The 26,954-nt window shown below is 44.9% G+C and overlaps 1 long non-coding RNA gene across 2 annotated transcripts in view; it reads right to left on the bottom strand.

The window, feature by feature from the left end:
• Positions 1 to 967: 967 nt before the first annotated feature.
• Positions 968 to 26,954, bottom strand: part of LOC138481553 (uncharacterized) — a 30,382-nt gene continuing 4,395 nt past the window's right edge. Inside the window, exons 2-4 of one of the 2 annotated variants that reach the window (XR_011274273.1) lie at positions 4,861 to 5,021; positions 1,687 to 1,783; positions 968 to 1,345 (exon numbers count right to left, since the gene is read on the bottom strand). This is a non-coding gene — a long non-coding RNA (uncharacterized lncRNA). Of the gene's footprint in view, positions 1,346 to 1,686; positions 1,784 to 4,860; positions 7,793 to 26,954 lie in introns of those variants that run through there. The other variant, XR_011274272.1, reaches the window with a different exon arrangement.

The following is a 26,954-nucleotide window of genomic DNA, read 5'->3' as shown; positions in this document are numbered from 1 at the left end:
GTCCTTTAATGGCTTAGGATCTGGAAACAGGATGGTTTGGAAAGATGGAGAGGTGCACTAACCCACCTTATGGCACAAGATGGTGGGAGATCCATACCTTGGCTTTGCCATATAAAGAAATCACTTTACAAGGAAGGGGGCGGTAACCTCTGGGTTAACCCAGAATGCCAGCCACCGGGCACCAAGAAAAGAATCAAAGATGCATTAGTCAAAGGTGCCCGGGATCAGCTGCTATGCGATGCTATGAAACTCAAACTGGGTCCTACATACCTTAAGGTTAGCCATCTTGCTCCCAGGGCATATCTGGACTATATATCTCCATCATACGAAAGGTCTTTATACCTACGGGTAAGGTTAGGGATTTTCCCAGTGACCGCCAGGATCAGAGACACTGAAATAGCAATGATTCTTGTGAGCCAGAGTGTTGATCCCTTGGTGGTGTATGGGTCTGCCCGCTACATACATAGGGCTTGGCTGCTAAGGAAATAATATTGGAACCCAAGCCTAAAGTAAGCCCCCACACTCATTATCCTTTGATTCTGCGCTGGTGAGTATGGCTCCTCTTGGCTGTGAGCCCATGAGGCGGTGTGTATGGCTCCCCTTTTGTTCTACTAAACAAAAGATAAGGAAATTTTTAGAACTAACTCTGATACGTCTGGTGATTGCTTTAGCAGAGGTTGCGAGCCGGGCTCTCCTCTCAGGCCGTAAATGTAAAATGTATAATATGTATTTATTGCGGTAAATTGTTTGTAGTTTATGTTTTAAAAAAAATGGTTTTATTTTATGTCTGTAACTGTTGTCTGTACTTGAAGGCTCAACGCCGAATAAAAGTTTGACTGACTGTTAACTTCAGTGCTGTGTGTGCAAGAGAAAGGTAAACATATATTCAACCGAAATGATCTGGGTGACTACCTCCTATTTGTTCACAATGCTTATTCCTGAAAGAATTGACCCAATAGCATAGACATAAAAACACAGTACCAATTTTATTCCAAATTCATATTTCATTCAATTATAAGATACATCTAAAACAGTTATATAAAAACCAAAATGTCATGTGGATACCCACAAAAAACAATTAGAATACAGAAATCACAAAACATACAGCACATCAACCTAATAACAGAATCTTAAAAAAGCATTATGTCTCCCACAATAGGACAAAAAATTAATTTCTGATAGTCCAGTGTGTGTATCACAAGTTGTCAGTCCAACATGTTTCTGTCCCTAACACCCAATCGGCTGGACATTAATAAGGGGCTATCCTCTGTAATCTTTCGTAGAACTTTGGATTGTTGTATAGTGGTTATACTTCTGTCCACTCTATTGGCGCTTCCCTCCAAGTCTGAAAGGAAACAAAAAGAACAAAAAAGAAGGTAGTCTCTCAACTTCCATTAAAATATAAATTCATCAATAAACGCCAGAAACAAGCAATCAAGGTTTAATCTGGAGGAGGGAAAAACAGCCCCAAAAACGTTATTTGATAAAGAGCACCTGCTCTTTATGCATGGTAAAGCCCAGACTGTGGAAAATACATTTCTCAGCCCTACTTCACTGCGGTCCACTGCAAAATACACAAAACACATGGCAACCCAGTCACAACATGCAGGAAATATTCAGCATCAACTCCCCGAAAGGGATGAAGTAGTGAACTGGCATGGAGCCATAATTCCATCGCAAACATACCTAACGGTCTCTGCACTTATCAAGAATGCTCCAGGTTTACAAGAAATTGTCCTCTCTGGTCTTCCAGTTGAAAACACAGGATACAAAAGTCATCCCTCTTGAAACAGAAAAAAAGACAGTCGAATAAATCCTTAACACTCCGTCTAACACAGATTTAACCAATTCTCACCATATCGAAACCCCTCCGGTGAGGAAATTAATAATCATGGCATGTTATTCCCCAACAGAGACCTTTTAGCCACACCAATGCCCCAGAACATAACCAAAGTGCCCCTTATGCACTACTCAAATACAACACAACACCATGAAAGAAATGGCTGTTAAAGTTGCATGCACTCGTCAAATTAGCACAGGGCCCCTAAACACCTTCCATGTTCACACAGCGTACAAACACTGCACACCAGACTGCCCCAGGAGTGAAATAATCCCAAACCCACTACAGGACGCCACACTCGTGATCTAATGTAGTGTCAGGCACAAGGAGTATGTTACCTTAGAGATAATCTGTCACGGACCAGAGAGATCTACCAGATACTGCGTCCATGAATGGAATACTGAGAGGCTACCCGCAGCTGTGCCGCGGAGGTTGAAATAAACTCGGCAAACTACTGAGATAAAAAAGAGACCACTGTCCGCTTTTAAACCACAGCCAATACATAATTCCTCTGTTGGCCATCTTTGAAATACTGGAGTAATACAATCACACCTGTAAGGGGTACAGCAAAAACTGGTGTCCCACAACTTTACACACTGTACACCTTCTCCATACAATACAAGCAACAGGCCCCACTGTAGAAGCTCACATCATTAAAACACGCAAACGGTCACGGCAGCAGAAAAAGTGAGGTAACAAGACCCATTAAGCACCTAAGCCGCAAAGTTATAGCCAAGGTGGATAGACATTTAAGAAATGTTAACATTATGCCACTCAACACCTTCGTTGTGGCCAGTCAGATTACATTTTCGTTTTGAAAATCATTTTCTGTTGAAAGGTTGAAAGTCTCCGGTTAATTTCCTCTTTACTAGACGCTCGAATTTTCCTCAGAATTATCCATCTAATGTCTTCCTGGCTATACCCCACTTCCATAAAATGTTTCACCAAGGGAGCCTGCATTACTTTGCCTTTGCTGCAGCTGCGGTGCTCAGTGAGTCTTGTTTTACATTTTCTGTTTGTTTTCCCTATATAGTGCAGACCACATGGACATGTAATCATATACACTACATGCTCGCTTTTGCAGTTAGTGAAATCTCTAATCTGCCACTCTTCCTGTAAGCCAATCTTAACTTCACTGGTTGTATATATATTTCCACATTACACAATGTCCACATGCAAAATGTCCAATAAATTGGGCCAGACCCCACAGAGTAGTCTGTTTGACCAACCCCTGATATTTTTTTGTTATATCGTTCCTCACTGGCATGTTTCTTAGGTTTTGACTTCTCTTGTAGGCTACCAAGGGAACAGCCTTTCGCTTGGTGTATACTTTTCTCCAGTTCTTGGTGATCACTGTTTCGATCTTACATGACAAAGAGAAGGTATTGACAAACTCAGGCCCCGCCGCCTTCAGGGTTGTTTGTGGTACTCTTTCCAATAGTGCTCCCCAATTATTATTGTATGCTCGTTTTGCTAAATCTTTCACCAGTTTCTCAGGGTAACCCTTCGATAGTAGTTTGTTGTATAATACATTGGCCCTATTCTCATTATATTCTTTCGAGATACTATTGCATTTGAGTCTGAGAAAATGGCCAAAGGGCAAATTAGATTTTATGTGTTTGGCATGGTGGCTCGAGAAATGCAACAACACATTTCTATCAGTCGCTTTACTGTAAGACTTAACCATTAGTCTACCATCTTGATGAAAAATTGTAATATCCATAAGGTTTATGTTGTAATATGCACGGGCTCGTGCACAGGCACACTGCTGGAATGTTGATGCATGTTCAGCAGTCAACATTCCACAGTGGCCGTTGAGTTTAGGGAGCCGTAGCAGCAGGCTGCGGGTTCTCGTAATAAAGATACCTTATTCCACTTACCTGTGTTGGAGGGATTGTGTCATTGGCGACGAGGATGGGACCCGAAAAATAAAACTGCTTTGACTGTGGATGCAAGTGAGTTGGGTATGGGGGCAGTGCTAGAGCAATGGATAAATGGTGAATGGGTCCCAGTGGCCTTTGCTTCCAGGACCTTGAGAGATGTGGAAACCAGGTACTCTGTAATTGAGAGAGAGACTTTGGCAGTCTTATGGGCTTCAAAACACTTCAGGACATTTTTGTGGGGCATACCCTATGTTGTCAGAATGGACCATAAACCGTTGGTGCAGGTATTTTCTACCAAGGGAGTCATGGCAGTATCCCCGAGGATTGCAAGGTGGTCAGTACAGTTACAGGATTACAATTTTTCCTTGCAATATTTTCCGGGGAAGTTTAATGTTGTTGCGGACTGTTTGTCCCGTTTGCCAGTTGTAGAGTAGGACATTGAGGCAGGAGTAGTAAAAGAGGATGATTTGCAGGAGTGTCAGGTTGCTTTGGTGACTTCTGCTGTGGAGAAGTCGTTGTGGGATCGGGAGTCTGAGGCTGATCTTGAGTTAAAGTGGACCAGGGAAGGTCTGGTGAAGGGGTGGCACACCGTTAAGGACAGGCCGGAAGGGAAAGCTTATGTTCAGGTTCTTCATGAATTAGCCGAGGGTCCCTGGGGTGTGTCTAGGGGTAATAGGTTGATACCCCCTGTAAGTCTGAGGGGAAGAATGGTGGAATTGGCACATGTTGGTCATTTGGGAAGAAGTCGGTCCGGACACCAGGTAAGTTCTTTATATGTCTTTAATCTCCCTGAATACAAGATAGTTCGTACGGAGAATAGACACCGGCTTCCCACCCGGCGGGCTACACCAACTGACTCCCATAGAACTCTCGCACGTCACCCAAGTAGCTCTGTAGGCGCACGCATTCACACCGTACACATTCCATTTTAATGACTCACCACCAAGATCCATTTTAATGACTTACCACCAAGATAGATTACAACATATGTTGTAATATGCACAGGCTCGTGCATAGGCACACTGGTGGAATGTTGATGCATGTTCAGCAGTCAACATTCCACAGTGGCCGTCGAGCTTAGGGAGCTGTAGCAGCAGGCTGCAGGGTCTCGTAATAAAGATATCTTATTCCACTTACCTGTGTTGGAGGGATTGTGTCATTGGCGACGAGGATTTCGGCGAGACCCTGTACCACGTGTGCGCGGATCAGCTGTTCGGGCTCCTTGCTCATCTCCAGTGTTGTCGGCGAGGACATGAGTCGACCAACGCTGGATCCGTCGGAGCTGTTTGCCGCACGCCCTGTCCAACATTGAGGACAGCGTCAGTTTATCTCTGCGTTATTGATTTATTTAGTGAATTTAAGAAAGCTGTTTTGCATCTTGAGCCAGATGATACAACTCTCAGCCTATACATGCAAACCCTCCCACATAATGAAGATATCTTTTATATACCCTAGCCATTGTTTCAGATGGACCTTATGAGGGTTATTTTCAGCATACACCATTGACTTCTCAAATATTTCAACGTATAGATTCGCTAAATTTGGAGCCATGGCTTCCCCTATGGCAGTACCTTCAACTTGTAGGAAGAAACAGCCTTGTAATTGAAAATAAATTTTATTTAATGGCAAATTCTGTACACCACATGATAAAGCCATTGCTCACTGGATGGCCATCCGATCTACCTACCAATATCTCTTCAATCACATTAAGTGTGGCCCTTTGGGGTGTCATGGTATATAGAGACTGAATATCCAGATTAGTAGATGTGAATCAGGTGTGAAAATGAAACCTTCAATTTTGTCGATGGCATTTGTGGTATCCCTCAGGTAACTAGTCATTTGTAATACAAAGGGTCTCAAATAGTCTGCAAATTTGGACAGGGGCTCCAAAATAGTAAATTCCAGATACAATGTGCCTGCATGGAGTTTTATAAGGGTCCTTATAGATCTTCTGAAGTATATAAAATACAGGGACCCTCCCTTTTTCTCTCATCAAAAATGCAGCTTTTTGTTTACCAATCATCTGGTGATCCAATGCCCGGGACACCTTATCTCCAATCCTCTGGAATGCCATACCTTTGGACTTAAGGTCCTGTGCGTCCCTGTGGCTGTTTAAACGTAGACTCAAAGCTCATTTGTTCGAATTAATTTTTGTCTTCCCCTATTGATCTGATCATCAGCCTGAAATCTTGTTTCTGAAATCTTTCTATGTTATTTGGTGTATGTCTGTCCATGTTGCTATGCCCATGGGCCCTTGTCCCAGCGTGTTATAAATAAATAAATCATCACTTGAGCTATATGAGGTGTCTCGAAAATGGTTCACCAAAACTGTTAATAAATGTATGATTCGTCCTTCATTCTGTTTATTCTTTCTCAAGTAGTATTATTCTTAAATTCTAACATTTCCTTGAGATGTAGATCTAATTTAGTCTTAACCTCTAAATCCAGTTCTTTGTTGATATCTTCCTGGATCTTGTTTCGATCCATTTTTATTTGTTTTGAGACCTCATTAGCAGTATCAATAATCAAGAGGAGCCAATCGTGTCCGCATTTGTTTGCAATGCAACTCCACTTGATCTTAAAGTCTTTATTGTCCAGAAACAAACTAGGTTTGTTGCTGACAATTAGACCCTGCGGCAACGATTGACTCTTCAAGTATAATTGCCCATTGGAGCTCTATTCTTACCAAATGTTTATGTAGTTGAGACAATTCCACTGACCACTATTATTCTGCACATCAGTCCTGTCTAGGCTGATGCTGAATCTAATCACTTGTGCACATAGTCCACATAGTCCTCGCTATATGCTAGGCACTTCTCAGAAAGCAAGGCCATCCTATACACCACAGTCCTCAGAGCTCCCACTCAAAACTAAGGGGGGGGGAACGAAAAGACGGAATGCTCACAAAGCTAGACTAATTGAATGCTATGAAATATGACTACAAAGGGTATGGTATTTGTAATGGACAAACTTAACTCATTATTACAACACGTACAAGACCTAAGAGGCCCCAAAATACCAGTATGAAACGGGTAATGAACTCCACAAAGTTCAACCCTAATGAGGGTGACCAGTCTCTACTATCTGGGGTACACAGAATATGTATGCAAGAGAAAGAGAAAGGTAAACATACATTCAACCGAAATGATCTGGGTGACTACTTGTCTCTCCACTCTGGATATAGCTTTGCGGCTTAGGTGCTTAATGGGGGTCTTGTTATCATTTAGTTCAGCTATATGTGTATGAGTATTTTGGAGTTCATCAAATGGGCAGTCTCATCTGAATTATGTATATTGTTTTCAACTCACTATTGAGTATTTTAACATTCCTCATCAGGTCAAACTTGTTAGATCTCATGGTTTCGGTTACTTATACAGAGTTCCCCATTATTGTGGTTTTCCACTAGTTTCCGATGCTTTTTCGGCTGCTGTGACCATTTGACTGATTGTGTCTAAGGTAAATTACTCCTTTTGCCCGACACTCAATTGGATCATTAGTGTGGCGTCCTGTAGTGGGTTTGGGATTATTTCACTCCAGGTGGCGGTCTGGTGTGGAGTGTTTGTACCCTGTGTGAACGTGGTAGATGTTCAAGGGCACTGTGCTAACTTGACAATGAGTGCGTGCAATTGTAACAGTCATTTCTTTCACAGTGTTTTGTTTTATTTGAGCAGTGCATGAGGGGTACTTTGGTTATGTTCTGGGGCATCTGTGTGTCTAAAAAGGTCTCAGTTGGGGAATTATATGGTAGGAGTCTTAATTTCCTCATTGGAGGGGTTCATACCTAGTGAGAATTGGTCAAATTAGTGTTAGATGGGATGTTAAGGATTTATTCGACTTTGTCTTTTTTCTGTTTCTAGGAGGGATGACTTTTGTTCCTGGGTTTTCAATTGGGAGACCAAAGAGGACATTTTCTTGTACCCCCGGAGCATTCTTGATAAGTGCATCGGCCGTTGGGTATGTTTGCGATGGAATTATAGCTCCATGCCAGTTCACTACTTCATCCCTTTGGTAGAGTTGAAGCTGAATATTTCCTGCATGTTGTGACTGGGTTGTCATTGGTTTGTGTATTTCGCAGTGGACCGCAGTGGCCAATGATGGCTGTGATACAATAAATAAGTCCAATGAAGTAGGACTGAGAAATGTATTGTCTACAATCTGGGGCTTACCATGCATAAAGAGCAGGTACCCTTTATCAAATAATATTTTTGGGGCTGTACTAGCCTCCTCCAGATAAAATGTTGTTTGTTTCTGGTGTTTATTGATGAATTTATATCTTAATGGAAGTTGAGGGACTATCTTTCTTTATGTTCTTTTTGTTTCCTTTCACTCTTGGGGTGCAGTGCTAGAAATCCTTCTTTCCGCCTGCAATAGAGTGAAGAAAAGTATACCCACTATACAAGAATCCAAAGTTCTACAAAAGATTACAGAGCATAGCCCTGATGAATGTACCACCAAATGGGTGTTAGGGACAGAAACATGTTGGACTGACAACTTGTGATACACAAACTGGACTATCATAAATTCCTTTTCTGTCCTATTGTGGGAGACATAGGGCCTCATCACAAGTTGGGTGGTACCCCTTAAATGCGGCGGTAATGGGGTTACTGCCGCTTTTAAGGGCCCACCCAATCATGAGTATGACATGTTTCCCCCGAGCTTAGAGCTGGGGTAAACACGCCAGAAAAATTCAGATTTTTGGTGCAATTACCACGCAGTAATACCGCCGGTCGTACTTGCTCAGAAAATTCCCTATTGGTCCAATGGACCCAATGGGGAATGGAGAATAACTTTTACTGCCGAACCAGTGAACTGGCAGTAATACCACTGGATGGGTGGGCGGTAACGCAAATAAAGTTGGCCGATATCACAGTCGGGATACAGCCCAAGTCGTGTTGAGGCCCATAATGTTTTTAAGATTCTGTTATTGGGTTAATGTGATATATGTTTTTTTTGTATTCTAATAGTTTTTTTGTGGCTATCCACAAGCAATTTTAGTTTTTATATAACGGTATTAGATTTGTTATGATTGAATTTAATATGAATTTGGAATGCACTTGATACTGTGTTTTTATGTCTATGCTATTGGGTCAATTCTTTTAGGACTAAGCATTGTGAACAAATAGGAGGTAGTCACCTAGATCATTTGGGTTGAATATATCTTTACCTTTCTGTTTCTCTTGCACACATATTCTGTCTACCCCAGACATTAGAGACTGGTCACCCTCCTATAGGGTTAGACTTTTGGGAGTTCATTACCCATTTTATGCTGGTTAACTTCAGTGATGACATTCTGATTTTCACAGCCATTTATGGGGAGCATATGTCTCGAGTGAGGGCAGTGCTGGAGAGAATTTGAGGCAATGGTCTCACTTTAAATAAAATAAGAACAAGCATGAAGTCTGGAAGGATCATCTGGAATGCTTTGGTTTTGTGTGCCACAAATCTGGGGTGTCTGCGGACCCATAGAAGATAAAAGATAGTGAGCTCTGAAACATCAGTCGGAAATGTGCAGTTTCCTGGGCCTAGTCAACTACTGTGGCCGCTTCATTTCCTATCTGGTCTCCATCTTTGAGTCACTGCAGCGTTTGAGCAAAGCTTAAAAAGCCATGGGTGTGGAGCAGCATGCACCACACTCACGCATTTGAGGCAACAAAGGACGTGCTGGCGGACAATGCCACTATGTCCTACTTTGACCAGCTAGAAGATACAGCTTCTGGTGGACGTAAGCCCCAATGTCCTAGGTGTGATGTTGACACAGCGGACGGCGACCGATGTGGTGTTATTCGCATATGCTAGCAAGGCATTGACGCAGTACGATAGCAGGTATTCCCAGATTAAGAGGCGATCGCCGTTCTGTGGGGCTAACACCATTTTCACCTCTACCTGTTTGCACAGTCGTTCCAGGTGTTGTTACACCAAAAGCATCTAATTCCGATATTCAATTGCTCGTCTCTTCACCCTCTTATAGAGTAGTGAACACTTCAACTGCAAGAATACGTTTTTTCCACCGAGCACCGTCCAGGAGCCAGCAACCCTGCTGACTTCTTGTTGCATCATAGCCAGATGCATTCCATGCCAGTCGGCGGGAATGCCCAGACTTCCGGTCCCCATTTAATCTATGCTTCAGGGGGAACAGCACTCTGACCTGGTAGCCTAGAGTTTGGTTCCTTGCTGATGGAAGATACAGTATGGTGGCGCGGGTGGTGGATGAATTCTTGCACTATCCCGAGGGGGAGATTGTGGAATCTAAAGTGGCTTCTGATGTGATTCCCAAACTGGAGGAAATCTTTGCAACGCATGGCCTGGTGACTGTTCTGAAGTCAGACAAGGAACCGCCATTCCATGGTTCGGACATGAAAGGTTCCTGGAAAGGTTGGGTGTGATAACTCCATGCTGTCAGGTCTGTGTTCTCACCAGATGTCCTCAGGAGCTGCAGAAACCCACAGTCCCTAAAAGGTTTTTCAGCCTAAACCAGAGTCTGAAACACTCCCAAGGGAAAGGGGAAGTGGGTAAAATAACAAATGGATCAGATTCTCGGCCTTGACTCTGGAGGATATCTGCATTGGGATGATAAATATTTACATGTCAGTTAAACATTCTTTATTAACCTACCACCCTCCTCCTGCTCCATCCTCCAGTATATGCTCAATGAACCTGAATTTCCCTCTCAAACTGCCTGAGGTATTGTTTCTAGCAAGACTTCTTAGTTGTTTGTCCTTTTTTCAAAGTCTTAAGGAAATAGCCAGATTTCAACATAAAGAAGTCTTCACCAAATTGCTTTTGAAGTTTTAAAACTAAAGAGAGATTTCAAACTGAACTTGGTTTACTTGGATTCCTCCTCTGAAATCTAGCCACCAATTGCAGAGCATGTATATCTACTGCTGACTCCCAAAAACATTCTTCTGGACCAAAACCCTTTAAGTCAATCAAATATTGAAGTCTCCTTCTCGATTTCCTAGAATCCGAAATGGCTCTCCCCTCATATTCCTCAGTTACCAAAATGGCTCTCCCCTCATATTCCTCAGAGTTATTATCCACCTGAACAGGAGGGGAAATCGGACTAAATCTAGTGCCTTCCTGAAGTGGCTTCAACAAACTCACATGAAATGTTGGATGCACCTTCATACTAAAGGCAACTTCAGCCTAACCGCAGCTGGATTTACCACCTGCTCCACCTCAAAAAGGTACACCAAATTGGGGACTACATTTATTTCTCCCTTTGATTCTCAGATCTTTGGTAGATAACCATACCCAATATCCAATGTTGTATTCAGAACAGCTCTTATGCTTCGTATCAGCAAATCGCTTGTAACTTGCTTGACTCTTTAGTAAACTTTCAACAGCTCTTTCGAGATTAGACCTCATAGCCCATAATCTCTCCTCCACAGCAGGACTCTCGCACTCACTCCTCATCTCCTCCCTCAAAAAATGTGTATGAAACCCCCGACTAAAATAAAATGGGGCATAGAAATTGAATATTTAGCAGAATTATTGTAAGCAAATTCAGCTAGCCAAATTAAATTCACCCAGCTTTCTCTGGCCTGCAGATAGTACCTTAAGTATTTTTCAAATTCTTGGTTTACCTGTTCCACCTGCCCATTAGTTTCAGGATGATATCCCGAGGACAGTTTCACCTCTACCCCCAGCTCCTTACAGAATTTCTGTGCACCAATCTCTGAACTGTAACCTCCCCTTTAATGTGAATGAAACGCCCTTTCTTTGTAGGAACATGAACTACCACTAAAACGGTTGAACAGTCTTGATCTTTTGGAAGGTCAACAATACAATCTAAATGTAGGGTATGCCAAGATCGAGGAGGAATTTGAAGTGGCTCCAGCAATCCGTAACGTTTTCCCACTTGACTCTAAGATTGTGCACAAACTTCACATGTTTTCACAAAGTTCAGGATATCCACACACATAGTACTCCACCAGAAATTTCTCCAAACCAATTCAAGAGTCTTCTGAAAACCTGGGTGACCTGCAAGAACTGACTTGCGACACTCCTTCAAAAATCTCTCGCGCAAAGCTTCACTTAGAAGGAAGAGTTTAGAATCCAAAAATGGCAGACCATCTCACTTTCGGGCCGGATCGAATCGCTCCCATTCCTCCATCTCTAACCTGCTCATGCTTTCCTGGATTTTCTCTCGCAAACCTTCTTCATACGATGTTCCACCCAAAACTAAACATTCAGAAGGAATCAGGGATTGTGTTTCCTAGCCTGCTTCTTGTCCACCTCCGGAATACTGATGAGACAGAACATCAGCCTTGCCGTTCAACCTTCCTGGCTTGAAAGTAATCATGAAATCATAGTCCGCGAAGAAAAGAGACCATCTGAACTGTCTGCAACTTGGAGAAGGCAGGTCTGTCGACCTGCCAAAGGAGTTTCTGTGCTTCCGCTATCTTTGCTGTTTTGAAAAGCCTTACTTGGTCAAACTTGCTAAGTGCAGTGGCTTGGGCATATCCAGCTTTGGGTTTTTTGCCTCTGCAGGTGGTCCAGTCCTGGCTTCCTGAAGTCTCCAGATGACTCCCCACATCTGTTGGGTCAAGACCTTCAGTCTGGAAGGAATTTCTGGGCTGTTTGCTGCTGCAAATTTCCATTTCCTTCCAGGTTAATTTGCTTGGCTATGGGTTGGTGCTGGTGTCCAGAGGGATTAAGAGGCTTCACCAGAACACCAGCTCTTCAGCTTAGGATCTCTGAGGATGCCTCCAAATGTGGTCTCTGCCATGGGATCATTTGCTGCTGTTGTGCCTCCATTTGCCACCAAGTGCAATCTCTTCGGATTCCCACCTCTTCCAGGAGTCTTCCTCACTGAGTTTTCCACTCCTGGTTTGAAGTTCAATGGTATAGGAAGAGCCTTTGTTCTTTTCCTTGCTTGCTGGGATCATCGCTGGCTCATGTTGCAAGCCCCTGGAACCAAATCCTGTAAACCACACCTGTGGAAAGGAGTACTGTACTTCCCGTGTTGTTTCATGTTGCTGGAGCCACTTTTTCCAAAACCGCAGACTTAAGTACCTACCCATGTGTCCTTATTCATGGTAATCACCCCCAGCAGTACCTTTGGTCGAGGGTTGGGGTTCTTTGAATGCAAGCATGTGCTGCATTCCCCATAGACTTCTATTGGGCGCCTTTCTGCTCTGCAGCATCTTTTTATGGGGCTCTTGGTTCAGTCTTCGACCTCTGGAACACTTCTTTGGGTCTCCGCTGACCTTCCATGGAGTTGCTCACTGTGGAATCTGCACCTGTGGGGTAGATCTGACTTACCTTCACTCAAGCGGATGGCCCATTGACTCTTCACACATTACAACCTACAGCGAATGATGAGGAAAGTATGGTGTGGGCGGGGAGTACAACCATTACTGTACTCCAGTAAAACCTCACCACTCTTATTACCTAAAATCTCATACCTACTGGCATTCAGCCTATCTATGTAACTGGTTTTAACTACTCTGCCAAAGTTGAATCTGGGTGGTTCTTTCAATGCAGTCTATAAGACGGTTAAATGTGTTGGGAGTTATCTATGTACTGCACTTAGATGGATTTTGTGGGTAGGAAATGTGTTGGATTTACATTGTTTGTTGGGTTGGGGGTAGGAGATTAGTTGCACTTGGATGGATTGTTGGGGGTGGGAAGGGTGTTGCACCTAGATTTTCATGGGGGTGGTAGGAATGGTGCTGCACTCTTTCGTTAGCCTGTCCATTCACGCAGATCTTTAGGATGATGTCCTGTCCCAAGCACTCTGAAGATCATATGCAAAGCCGGCCCAGTGCGACCAAAGCCCTTTGAGGACAGACTGTAAAGGTAACCTCTCTATTGTGCTCAGAGAATCCCATTAGCCTAGTTTCTATGGTATCCTATCAGTCCCACCTAGAAGATGCTCTAGGACAACCAGTCTATTGCACCTGGGAGACTTAAGAGTAGCCTGTCCATAGTGCCTAGAAAAGTCTATGAAGGCTTTTTCTTCCCCACAGAAGATCGGATGACACAGCCACATCAAAGGTAAGCTCCATCTGAGGTTAAGGTATGCATAAACGCACCACTCGGTGGACATCTGCCACAGGCAAGGCTATCCATCCACGCACTATAGAATGCAGCTATGACCATGACAAATTCAGTCTAGCTGGCACATAATCGATTTACACTGAAACACCAGACTTGTCTCAACACCTCTGCATTAGAATACAGCGACAACCTATGACAAATTTGGTGTAGCTGGGTACATATTGAGTCTCCTACACTAGCACTCCATCATGACCTCCCTCAGCACCCGCCCACGTGCCTGACCTCTTGAGTTGCTTAATGGAGCCTAGCCAGCCCTCCTAAACCCTAATCTTGGCCAAATGCACACACGCATCTTAAGCCTCCTCTTAGAGCATTCCCAAACCTGGACTTCAGTCCCTGAGGGCATTCCCACCACAAGGCGCTCTGATGCCATACAAAAGGGAAAAGGTGCTATATAAATGACTAATACAATACTTCATATGGAACTTTGAGCCTTCTCTGGAACTTTGACTGTGGATTATGCACCTGGCCCTGGACATTTTTCTTGGATCTCCTAGGGGTCCAGTGAGCTCTAAACAAAGTATTATAATTTTGTTACTTACCTTTGATTTTTAATTCATTTTTAAAGTCATACTATGCATTTCTCCAGTGGCACTATATTTTTAATATTGTGGCTTACCATGGCAACACTGTAAATATTGTTCCTTGAAATGTATGTGTTCGGGAGAATTCTCAGAAATGGCTGATATCCCTTACCTAATGAGTCCCTCAGCAGCTTTGCTGGATTACTAGGATTTATTTTTTTCACCTGGTAAGAGTGTGAGCCTTTTTCCCACTCTTACATGTGTTTTGCTGTGTTTGTTTTTACCATTTGTGTGTTCTTGGGCTCTGGAGCCTCACCTACTCCATGAGCACCACTTTTTTGTGTGTTACACATCACCTTCAGTGCAGTGACACAGGGTTGTCCCACTGACTCCATTTTTCTGGGGCCGACTACTGTCCCCCAGAAACATGTAAAGTTGCCATTAACTTTATGTAGACACTTTAAACCACAGACCCAGTACACCCCATCTTACATGGAGTATTGGAAAGGGTTAACTCTTATCCCTTTTTGTCTGTGCCTCTTGGAGCATTGTTTCCCTCCCTTTACATTAAGACTTGGCTGGTGGCAGTGGTATCTGCCCTAACTTTTCTACCGGGATTATCTTATATAAATGTGGTAAGGTTTTAGGCTATTATATTAGCCTCAAACATAAACCCGCTTGACCAAATACATTTTATTTTGGCTTCGGCTGGGTTTATTCGCCATTTCTTTTTGTTAAAGTCTTTCTCGTGTTTTTCTCTGCACACCAAACCGGGGATGATTCCTTTGTTCGCTGTCTTTTCGCGGGCTTCTGTGCAGAAGCCCTCCTTAAGGTACCTGAAAGTCTAGGTAGGTGGATGTGAGGGAGGGATCTTCGGACCCCTGCCATGGATTCCCTTGGTAACCCAAGTCGCAGTCCTGTTTGATTGGCTGAGGGGACTGTCCTTGCCAGGACAGCCACTCTGCTGTGTGATTGACTGCCAGGCTGCATGAATGGGGGAAAATGCATAAAAAGCAGGTCTCTGGGACTGGAAAGGCAGAGTCGCCACTGGAACGAAAAAACTAACAAGGAACTGGAAGAAGAGGACCTCTACAATGACTGAAATGCCCGTTGAAGCCCTGCTGCAGGTCTGAATCTTCAGAATCCGACGACAGAGAAGATCCTCCAGGAAACTTCTTCCCTTGAGCTGGTGGGACCAACCAGTTCGCCCAAACTACAAGCCAGGACCCCTCCTCTGGTCGAATTCGCTGTACAGAGCTACAGTGGGCCGGATAGCCAAGAAGGTCGGACCCTACTTGGGTTTTAAAGAGCGCACCTTTTATTCGTTGTTTTGCTCTGCTGCTGGCTTCTCCCCTTGGTGGCGCAGGACCCTCCAGTCTTCCTACTCCGTGTCATTCTGACAGTCGTTACAGGAACCGTGAGCCTGCAGGAACCACCAGGAACGTCCACCTCAGCTACAGCTCCCTCTCCGTTTTAAGGTACTGTGCAAATCCGGTTGTCTGTTTCGTTCAACCACGGTGAAAGTGTTTGAAATCGTTCTCCAATCCGAGGGCTTGTCCTTCTCTTCTCTTTGAACTAATTTTTCTCTCAACCAACCTTGTCCGGAATCTGTGCCACAAACTTTACCGCGAACTACCCTGAACTGTATGATCTTGAGCAAAAGACTTTTAACCCATTGACTTTGGCCGTAAACCTTTTCTAGCTGATCTCCTCACTGAAGTTCCTCTTGTTCAATTGCCCTGAGTACTTACCTGTTGGTTTGAGTTAATTTCTAATAACTTTGTCTTTCCCTCCCTTTTAAATTGTTGGAGTGCCATTTTGCTCCCACTTCATTTTGTGAGCTTAACTTGTCTGGAATTTAAGGGAAGTGGCGTGGTGTATTTATGACTGTGATTTTTAACCGGCTTAGAATAGTGAAATGTTATACAACCGTTAAGTAAATAAATATATATTCTTTTACTTAGAAACCTTGAGTCAGTGTTTGCCTGAATCATAGTGATTGCTGTCCTTTGTGTAACTATTTGATACTGCTCACTTACTCTTGAGATAAGTCTGGCAGCTCTGCTACTGCTACCACTTTAATTGTGTAGTACAGGCTTGTACCAAAGGTGAAATTGTACTGTCACTTGTAGTCCTAATTGTGTGTGGTGTTCCCAAAGGGTACTGCATATAATTTAGGCAAATCTATATAAATAAAAATGTAAATGCTCGTTTGTTCAGAATCTTAAATCTCCAAAAGTTCTTCACTGATTGCTTTGAAATTTTGACACAAAGCATTCGAATACGCGCATGTTTTTATATACATACTATACATAGATGTCACACCTGTGACAGGTAAAAACATGCTTTTTCCCAAAAACAGCACCATCTGTTGGACGTAAAAGCAACACACGCTATACTAAATATTTTCATGCTTTTTCGGGAAAACAGCACCATCTGATGAACATAAAAGCAACACTCGCTATACTAAATATTTTATGATTCCATTTCAATGTTTCCGATTTAGAATGGCTCAAATACGTGCCGAGGAAGCAGCAGAGCGATGTGCAGCCAGACTTCAGGATGCACGGTTGCGAGCACGGTGATCGCGTTCTGCAGTTTCAGATCTTCTTCGTTCTCAACAGAATGAACGCGACAGGCTGAGAGTGGCTGAAAGACGTGAACGAGAAACAGCAGATCAGCATCAAACACGACTCCGTGCTCAGCAATCACGGGATTACAATCACCTTGAATTCCGGTACAACCCAGCTGACGATTATAGTTTGAGCCGGCATGTTCTCATCGGCACTATGACTGAAGTGTGTCCTTATTGCAAGGCTCTGAAATTTAATGGAGAAACAAAAGGAATGTGTTGCTCGCCGGAAAAATTAAACTGCCTCAACTTGGAGAACTGCCAGATCCATTAAAAACTTTGCTTGCCGGATATACAGCCGAATCAAAGCATTTCCTATCTAACATCAAGGAATACAACTCATGCTTCCAAATGACGTTGTTCGGCGCAGAAATCGTAACAGCTCAATTCATGGCAACTTGCGTTTGCAATCACCATCAACAAAGCTCAAGGCCAATCTTTACAATTGTGCGGTTTAGATCTCGACACGGATTGCTTCTCACATGGACAATTATATGTTGCGTGTTCTAGAGTTGCCAAACTAGACAATCTATATATCTGCACAGACAATGGAACAACAAAAAATATTGTATACCCATAAGCATTGTGAAATGAAACATATTAGAAACACGCGCTTTCTCTTTTCTTTCATTTCCATTTAACCAACTGAGCCACAGCAACGCGTGGCCGGGTACAGCTAGTGTTCTCATAATTCTTGAAAGTCGTATACTTGAAATTGTTTCCTACCCTTTGTTTAATTATGTGTGAATTTGCATTCATGTTAATATTATATCTTACGAGGCCCACATTGATATGGAGTATTGTATTAGGCCTTAGGATTTTTTTATCTATTTTACATCACTGGTAAAATTGTCTGTTTTGCTTTTTATCCCATCCCCTACCCATCGAGGGAGTGGGATGCAGGCACTAGCTCCCAGGAGGCTGGAGGTGAGCCACCCTCCCCCCCATGGCAAATTGCATTGTGAAGAGGACACCACTCTATCCCCCAGTGTGAATGCCTGAGAGCCGGGCATTGTGAATGGGTGCAGTGCGTGGGAGCGATCACAGGCACCCATGACAGCACCCATGTGCCAGTGCACCTAGGCCACCCCCATGAGCCAGAGTCGTGTGTAGGGCAGCCAATGGACACATGCAAGCACCATGCAACACACAGCAATGCCGGTGCACAGCATTGCCACATTGCGAGGTGGACGTGTGTAGTACCCGCCCCCCCTCACTGAGTGCGGCATGCCAGCTGTGCATGTGCATCATATGCATGAAATGGCTAGACCAACAATTCCAAAGTATGTCCCCCCTCACATACCAGGCCCCAGTAATACCAAACCATTGCATAATTCAAACAGGCCAGGCCCAAGCATGAGTGAAACTGCCCTGTGCAACCCCCCCCCCCCCCGTGTAAGTACTGAAATGCATGCAAAAATATGCGAGCGACTGCGTCCTTATGCCATACTCTATGTTCCCTTCAGGCACGCAGGCATCATCCGAGGCCAACGTGGATGACGAAGAAGCCGGCTCATCCCAACGTGTGCCCAGCCGCTCCTCCACAAGCACCACCACCCCCCCACGAAGGGCCCGGCAGGACACACCAAGGCGCGGAGGATCCACCCCACCGGAGCAGTGTGTCACTACCTCGATGCCCCAAGCCACCAGGGCCTCACCACCTCAGCGCACCCAAGCCACCAGTTCCGCATCACCAAGCCCATCCCAAGCCACCAGGCCAGTGTCACCAAGCCCATCCCAAGCCACCAGGGATGTCCACGATGACGTTGGGGAAGTGGCCACGAGTGCAACCACCCCAGAGGAGGGAGCGTCAACCAGCGATGAGCAGCATGCTGGATCTGCCCTGACACCTGTACACAGTCCGGTGCAGGAAATGGGCACTCCAGAAGGGACCCCCTGACCATGGGGAGATGCACAGCCAAAGTCCACAGGTCTGTGCACCACACCAGTGGCGGATGAGGACACTCCGTTATATGCCTCACCTGCTGGCAGCCCCTCCATCCACAGCAGCCCCACCAGACAGCCCAGCCCCTCCATCCACAGCAGCCCCAGAACACAGCGCAGCCCTGCCCGGAACACAGCAACAGGTCGCCCTCATGGCACGCCAGGATGTAATGGAGGCATGCCAGAATAGGATCAAGGGCATGGCCAGCGCACACAACCGCCACATCAAGGCCATCAGACGTGATATTAGGGGGGGTGGCCAAGTCGATGGCGTGTGGAAATGCACGCACAATGTGGCCCTCACAGGGTTTGAACAGTGAGTCTGTGAAATGTGCGAGGGGCAATCTGCACATGCCGAGCAGATGCAGGAGTCGAACAATGTGCTCCGCCAGCAGCTGCAGTTGGCTGAATCTGTACTATCTACCTCCACCACCCCCACAGAGGGGTCCCTAGAGGGGTCAACCAGGAAGAGGTCCCAGCGTCATTTGCAACACTGCTTACCTGATGCTGGTGCACATGGGAAGCATCCACACCCCTGTTAAATGGACACTGCACGGTTGGCCTGAGGGCCGGACACATGGACCCATTGGCACTGTGTGGAGCGAGGGGTGGTCTGTGTGCTGGGGTGTTGGTGGCGGTAGGGGGTCTGTGTGCTCGGGAGTTGGTGGGGGTAGGGGGGGTCTGTGTGCTGGGGAGTTGGTGTGAGGAGGGGGTAGGGGATTAGTTTCACATTCATGAAAGCTCTTTGAAACCTTAGATAATGCAAGGACAATCATGATTGTGTACAAGTGCTCTTTATTTTACATGTGCTGGTCGTGGTATGTGCGCATTCGCCATGTTAAAAACAATTGTCGATCAGCGCCTGTCTGGCCAACCTCTGCGTCCTCACTGCATCCCTGTGTGAAAGAGCCCTGGCCCTGGCCACATGCTCATCATCACTGTCATCTCCTGGGGGTTGCCCGCCTGCGTCGGGGGGTAGTGGCACATTTAATCAGCAGCAGATGTTGGGCAGCATGGCACAAGTGAGGACTATCTTCCTGACTTTTTTTGGTGCATTCATTTTTGTCCCTCCAATACGGTCCAGGCACCTGAATCGTGCCTTCAATAGTCCAAATGTCCGTTCAATACAGAAGCATGTCCTACTGTGGGCATGGTTGTATGCTTGCTCTGCAGGTGTTTGGGATTCCGCAGAGGAGTCATCAGCCATGTGAGCTGCAGGTATCCTGAGTCAACTGCATGGGATGAAATGAGTATATGAGGCCTAAGTCCATCCAATGGGTGTGCAAGGACAAAGCATCAATACACTACGCACTGTGGTCCTTCTTGTGTGCAACAGGGACATGCAAGGTGATTGGCCGATTGGTGTACATCCATCATGTTTCTGTTATGCTCACCTGGTCTCTGCGGAGGCGTTGGGGCATGGTTGCAGCCCTCCTTGAACTTGAGTCACCCCTTCAGGCCTCTCCCTCGGTAGAAAAGTTGTGAGCGGTGGTACGTGGTGATACTGCTCCTGTGAATTATGGAAGGTAAACTCTCCGTCCTGCTACTTCTGGCAGGGGCGCGTTGAATGGGATCTAGTTCCTTCACTGAACCCTGATAAGGATTAGTCCAGTCCAGCTGCGACTATGCTTCTCCTTATGATTGTAAGTGTCTCTTGAGCTCTTGCGATTCTGTTAATTCTGTTTAATGTCTTTATATGTTGCTCCTTTTGCCTGCAATGTCTAGCTTCTGGTTTCTTCCCTTAGATGGAAATGCGGCCTCAATGCAACTGTGAGACTCAAGATGCGGCCGGATGGAAGATTGCTGCTACCGCAACGTTCGGCAGCAGGTAAGTGATGGTTTAAGGAAAAGCACGAAGTATGGCAAAGCGCGACCTTAAACTGACTGTTTTTTCGATGTCTAACCTTGTCTTCTGTTTTTCCTTGCAGGCGCTGCTGTCGACGATAGAGCGTGTCGCGCTGCGGTGCCAAGATGAAGATATCGGCATTCCGGAAAGTGTAAAGATGAATGCTCGGTTCACCGAAGAGATGTACAGGTAAGAACAGCTTCCCTCAGTTGGTAAGTATGCTGGCAGGAAGCAGGATGTCCAGAAAGCAGGGTCTTCAAAGGTAAGCAGGTTCTTACCTCAGCCGACGGTGAGCGTTACGCTGCTGGCAAATGCAGAATAACGCGAAGCGTCTGTCTTGAGAATCAGGGCAGCTTACATAGCTGTGAATCCATTAGCAGCCACACCCAAGAATACACTTGGGGCTGCTTAATGGATGGAATGTTCAAGGTTAACGCATCTGAAGTGGTTAATGGATGGCATGTTCAAGGTTAATGCATCTGAAGTGCTATGTCCATAATAAAAGCTTTTTGGTGTTAAATGGATGTTCTTGTTTACTTTGTTCTTTAGCACCAGCACAGTGTCCACCCAGGTCTCCTGTGCATGCAACCCCTGCATGCCTGTGGCCCTGACTTCATGACCATGACAGCTTCATGCCATGCATCATCTGACCCATACATGCACCCTGTGTGGTTGAGTGGGCTGTCCTGTTGCAGCTGACAGTTGGCTGCACATGGGATGACTGAAGTGGCGCCGGTGGATGCTGCACTATGTAAATGGGTTTGTGTGCGCCAATCCTACTCATCAAGTTCCGTCATGTAACCACTTCTATTTGGAATAGGGTGCAGTCGTGTTCCATGGGTTTGCTGTGCAATGGGCGCCATGACCCTTGTAGCCCACTTTCCACCTACGCCGCTCCCTGTGTGTGATTTCACAGTGGTGCATTCAGACCCTCAGGATGGGGCTATCGTCATGACTAGCTGTTCAGGGGGATTGATCATTTGGATTTGGATGTGGCTGTCACAGTGGATGGTGGAGAATTAGCAACATGGCCCCAGTTTTCATTTTGGTTAATTTGCATGTTACTGTGCACTCATGGGTCACTCTCTCAGGGATGTTCATGTCTGTGTTTGCTATTGATCATCTACAGTGGTTTAGGGGATAGGGAGTAGATTACATACTTTGCATTCCTGTATGTTGCCCAGGGTGGCGTTGCTCTTGTGTGTCAGGGTGTAAAGCAGAACTGCAGCACAGACAAAGTGCATTGTGGTTGTCTTGATCCCATGGGCTATGGTGTTTGGAGCAGTGTGTGGCCATCACCTTGTGTGGGTCCAGGTGTGGTGGTCTTGTGCAGGTGTCCTTGTGTGCCGCCCATACATGGTACTGGTGCTTGATGGCATTCAAGGCTTCCTGTGGCTATGCCCACATTAATTTCCTGTGATTAGACATGCATTTCTGGCAGGGTTTGTACTCATACACTAGCCACGTGCGTTGTCCTCTGTGCTTCTCCATGTAGGTCGACAATTTGCTGTTGCCCAGCACCACAGAGTTGTGGGTGAATCCAGGGTAGTTAGCGCAGCAGTGGCTGATTTTGAGGTCAGCACCACAGGAGGAGGAAGAAGAAGAAGAGGAGGAGGAGGAGGAGGAGGAGGAGGAGGAGGAGGAGGAGGAGGAGGAGGAGGAGGAGGAGGAGGAGGAGGAGGAAGAGGTCTGCTTTCAGTATCACTACTTCCCCCAGCCCCTCCAAGTTCCTTGGTTGTCCCCCTACCCCCATAAAAAATAATCTTCATGATCTACGTAATTTCAACCCAACGCTTTTTAACACTACTTGCAACCTCTGCTCTCCCTTCTCCTCTTTCCATCTCTGCTCTTAATGCTGATGAGGCTGCGTCTGTTGATTCCTCATCTCTCTCCATCTCTCTAGACCAACTCTATCCTCTGTCCCCTTTTAACCCCACGCGAAAACCATCCCAATCTTGGTTATTTCCTCATCTTCGTTCCATGCGTCGTTTTCCTCGCATCTTGAAAGGCGTCGGCTTAAGTCTAAATCAATGTCTGCTCATTCTTCCTACTTTTCTTATCATGCTCTTTATGACAAATGTCTATTTTCTGCAAAGCGTCTTTATTTTTCTGATCTCTTGGCACACTCAATCTACCCACCCTAGGCATCTCTTCCAAACCCTTGCACAATTTCTTTTTCCTCCGACGCCAGATCATTCTGTTAATTCCACTCTATCGGCTTCTGATTTTTGTAATTTCTTGTCTTCTAAAGTTCTCTCTCTTCGTCATGACATCAAGGTTTCTCTGCCACCCGATGTGTCACCTCTCCCATGTCCATTCCTCATGCTTTCATTGCACATTTTGTACCAGTGTCTAATACTGATATTCTTCTTTTACTAGCTAAAGCCCACCCTACTGCTTCTCCTACTCACCTGATCCCTTCTGCATTAATCCCTAACGTCTATCCTCTTCTTGTATCCTACCTTGTTTCCTTTGTTAACATCTGTCTTCTTACCTCTATTTTGTCTGCATCTTTTAAACACGCATCTATTATCCCCATCCTAAAGAAACCCACTGCCGATCCTTTGACTGTTTCCAACTTTCGTCCTACTTCTCTCTTATCATACCCGTCTAAACTGTTAGAACGCCTTGTCTACCCCCAGATTTCTTCATTTGTTTCTAATTCTTCTCTTCTCCATCGATTTCAATCTGGTTTCGTCTCTTTCATTCTACAGAAACTGCTCTTGTTTCGGTACTAAATTCTCTTCTCTCGGCTCGCTATTCTTAGCACTCATCTTTTCTTATCCTTCCAGATCTATCAGCTGCCTTCGACACTGTGGGTCACTCTTTACTTCTGGCTTCACTTTCTTCTTTCGGTGTTACAGGTTCTGTTTTGTCTTGGTTTCACTCCTATTTGTCTAATTGAACATTTTCTATCTCCTGGACGGGCTAGTCCTCTTCACCTTTCTTGCTTGCTCAAGGGTCGGTCTTAGGCCCCTTTCTCTTCTCTATGTACACATCGCAGCTATTATTACCTCTTTTGGCTTATCTCATCACTTTTACGCCGAAGACACTCAACTGTTTCTATCCTTTTCTCCTGAAATTCATCACACTCTTTCACCTTGCGTAGTTGCTATTAAATCTTGGATGTCTTCCCACCTTCTTACTCTTAATGCTGGGAAGACTGAAATACTGTTTTTTCCTACTAACACTCGGCCTCCCCATCTTCCACCTTCTTTCATATCTGTTCCTCCTTCTAAACTCTCAATCTCATCTACGGCACGTAATCTTGGTCAATACTTTGACTCTAATCCCTCTTTCTCTCATCACATTTCTCAAACCTCTCGCTCTTGTCGTTTTCATCTTCACAACATCTGTAAGGCTTGCCCATTTCTCACATTTCAAGCATCTAAACTCTTAATCTCCACTTTAATCTTTTCTTGACTTTTCTACTGTTCCATTTGGGCTCTCTAATTCTAATTGTGATCCTCTTAGATCAGTATTTCATTCTTCTATTAGTCTACTGTGTCTTCTCACTTATTAGGATTCTATTTCTTCCTCTATTGCAGCAGTCAGCTAGCTGCCCTTTCATTCTCAAATTACATTTTTTCTGTCTTGTTTTCAAGTTTCTCCATGGTCTTGCCCTTAGCTACCTTGCTGTACTAATATCCTTTTGCATTCCCTCTCGCTATCTTCAGTCTTCTTCTCAGTTCTGACTTTTGCCTCCTCATCCTCCTTGTGCTCAGTCTTGTTTTCTATCTTGTCAACTTCTTGCCCCCCTTCACTGGAATGCTCTTCCAATTTCTCTTCATTCTATCTCTGTCTAATCTCTCTTCCGTGGTTTTTTAAAATGTCATCTACTTCAACATTCCTGAGTGATCATTTCCTGAACCCAATTGCTTATTCACTTTTTAATGTATTGTTTCTCATTTTTATGTTCAGCACTTTGGCTTAAGGCGCTTAATAAAAGACAAAATACAAATATAACTGGGGGATGCCTATAGGCCTTCTCAAAATGTTGATGCATCTGCACACAGGGACATCGATCCAGGGGAGGTTAAAAAAAATTAGGGGGCGATGTCGAGGATAATTGATATGATGTCTGGTCTGCGGCAAGGGTGCGTTCTGGCACCTTGCCTTTTAACTTATACGTAGCAGATATAGGGGAAGTCCTGGAGACGGTGACTTGTTCCCCTAAAAATTGGTGGGATAAAGTTATCCTAGCTAGCATACACCAATGATTTACTTCCTAATTATCGGGCACCAATTGCCCTTCAACGGTTGATTGCAGCGTTTGCCAAGTACATGGGAAATAAACTAAAACTAACCCACTCAAAGCAAAAGATGAAATTCTGCCAAAAGGATAAGAATTGTAAACATGCCTGGTTCCTCAAGAAGGTTAAACTGGGGTTTACAGACCACCTTGTGTATTTGGGATTCCCGATCTTGGCTCGTCCGAATAAGTATTTTTATAGGGAGATCTTAAAAAAGAAAGTCGTATTGTTTGCTTCACATATGACAAGGATCGGCACTTCATTTGGATAATGTTCTCTGGTGCCAGTTTTGACGTTTTATATTGGAGATGTGGTTCCAAAACTACTTTATGATCTGGAGGTTCTTCCCATTTGGTTGCTGGATGATTTGGACAACTATTTTTTTAAAACTATTTTTATTGTTATTTTTTCAACAAAAAAGAAAAACACATGCCGTCTGTGTTACAGTGACGGTTCAAAAATGAGAAAGCCCCAATCGCAAAACCTCTCCCAGCAACTCTTGCAATGCAGTGACACAGTACATTCCTCTTTTCACTTCGCTGGTTCCCCTTCTGTAGTGTGTGGGCTGTTGCCCGTCATAGTCTCCGTCAGGTCTGTATTGTGGCCCGACAAAGTAGGAAACTGTGGGGCGGTCTTAGTCACTGTCATCGTCCTGGCGAGCTTGAGTGATAAGGTATTGTGTGTATGGTCCCCAAATATCTTTAGGTCTCGTCTGCGGGTGCGCTACTCATTCATTTTCTATCTCAATTTCGTTACAGTACAAAATATCTGCCCTCCATTGGCCCCATTTGGGAATCTGAGTGCTGCCCCACACCATTGGCACCCAGCGCATGGCTAGGAGTAATAACAACCCGGTTAGCTTTCTGGGATATTTGGGGATGTATCTAGTGTGTCCCAATAGTGCAATCAGTGGTGTCTACTTCCTCCCCTATTATTTCCTCCAGTGTGTCGAATACTAGTGAACAAAACCCTCTAACCATTGGGCAGCCCCATGCCATGTTTAAGAAATCTGCGGGGGACATGGAGCATCTTGGGCACTTATCGGAGGTCTTTGGGAAGAATTTGTGCAACATGTGTGGTGTGTAGTAGCATTGGTGCAGGTACTTAAAGTGGATCAGCTTATATCTGGAGTTGAAGGCCACCTTCCTGGTTTCCCTACAGCAATAAGCCCACGTCTCTTCTGTTATCTCCCGCCCTAATGATTGTTCCCATTTTGCTCGGGAGGTGTCTTCCCTCAGGGCTCTGGCTTCAATGCATATTTTATACAGTGTTGACACTACATTAGTACTTTCATTTCTCAAGATCATTTGAGCCAATATGGGGGCAATTACTGGTTCAGTGGGGAAGTTGTGAAAAATCTGCTTAAGGGAGTCCCTCAACCAAAAGTATAGAAACATATCCAGCGATGTTAGTACCCCCCTACGTTTCGTCTCTTCCATCGACAAGAAATGCCCATCTGGAAATAGGTCCCCAAAGTTGGTTATGTTCAGGCAGCTCATTAGGTCGACCTATCCTTTTTCCACAAGTCAGCGGTACACCAGGTATATATGTTACTGGCAGATTCGGGGTGTAGATGACCTCACCTTTTTTCTTGCACACGATGTGGGCCCATGATTTGCACGTCAACTCTATCATGTTTGGCACTCGTGGGCCCTGTTAGTGGATGTCCGTATAGTCGCCCTTAGAAGATATGGGGCTGCCAGTGCCCTTTCTACCTCGACGTGCCATCTATCTGTCTGCCCCCCAAACCAGTATAGCTGGAACCCACTCTGTGCTGCCTCATAGTATACCTCGAGGTCGGGAAGTGCTAGGCCCCCCCTTTTGGATGGGGGCTACCAGTTTCTCCAAAAACACCCGTGCTGGTTTCCCGGCCCATATAAAACGCAGTATTTCCGATCGGATCTCTGGAAGTATTCCCTAGGGGGTAAGATTGGCAGATTGAGGAATACGTACAAGGAGCATCATTTTAA

The sequence above is a fragment of the Ambystoma mexicanum genome, chromosome 5p (assembly GCF_040938575.1).
Source record: "Ambystoma mexicanum isolate Mex_15411 chromosome 5p, UKY_AmexF1_1, whole genome shotgun sequence".
In the NCBI taxonomy this organism is placed as follows: domain Eukaryota; kingdom Metazoa; phylum Chordata; class Amphibia; order Caudata; family Ambystomatidae; genus Ambystoma; species Ambystoma mexicanum.
Note: the sequence above shows the minus strand (reverse complement) of the source record. Positions and strands in the feature narration are given on the sequence as shown.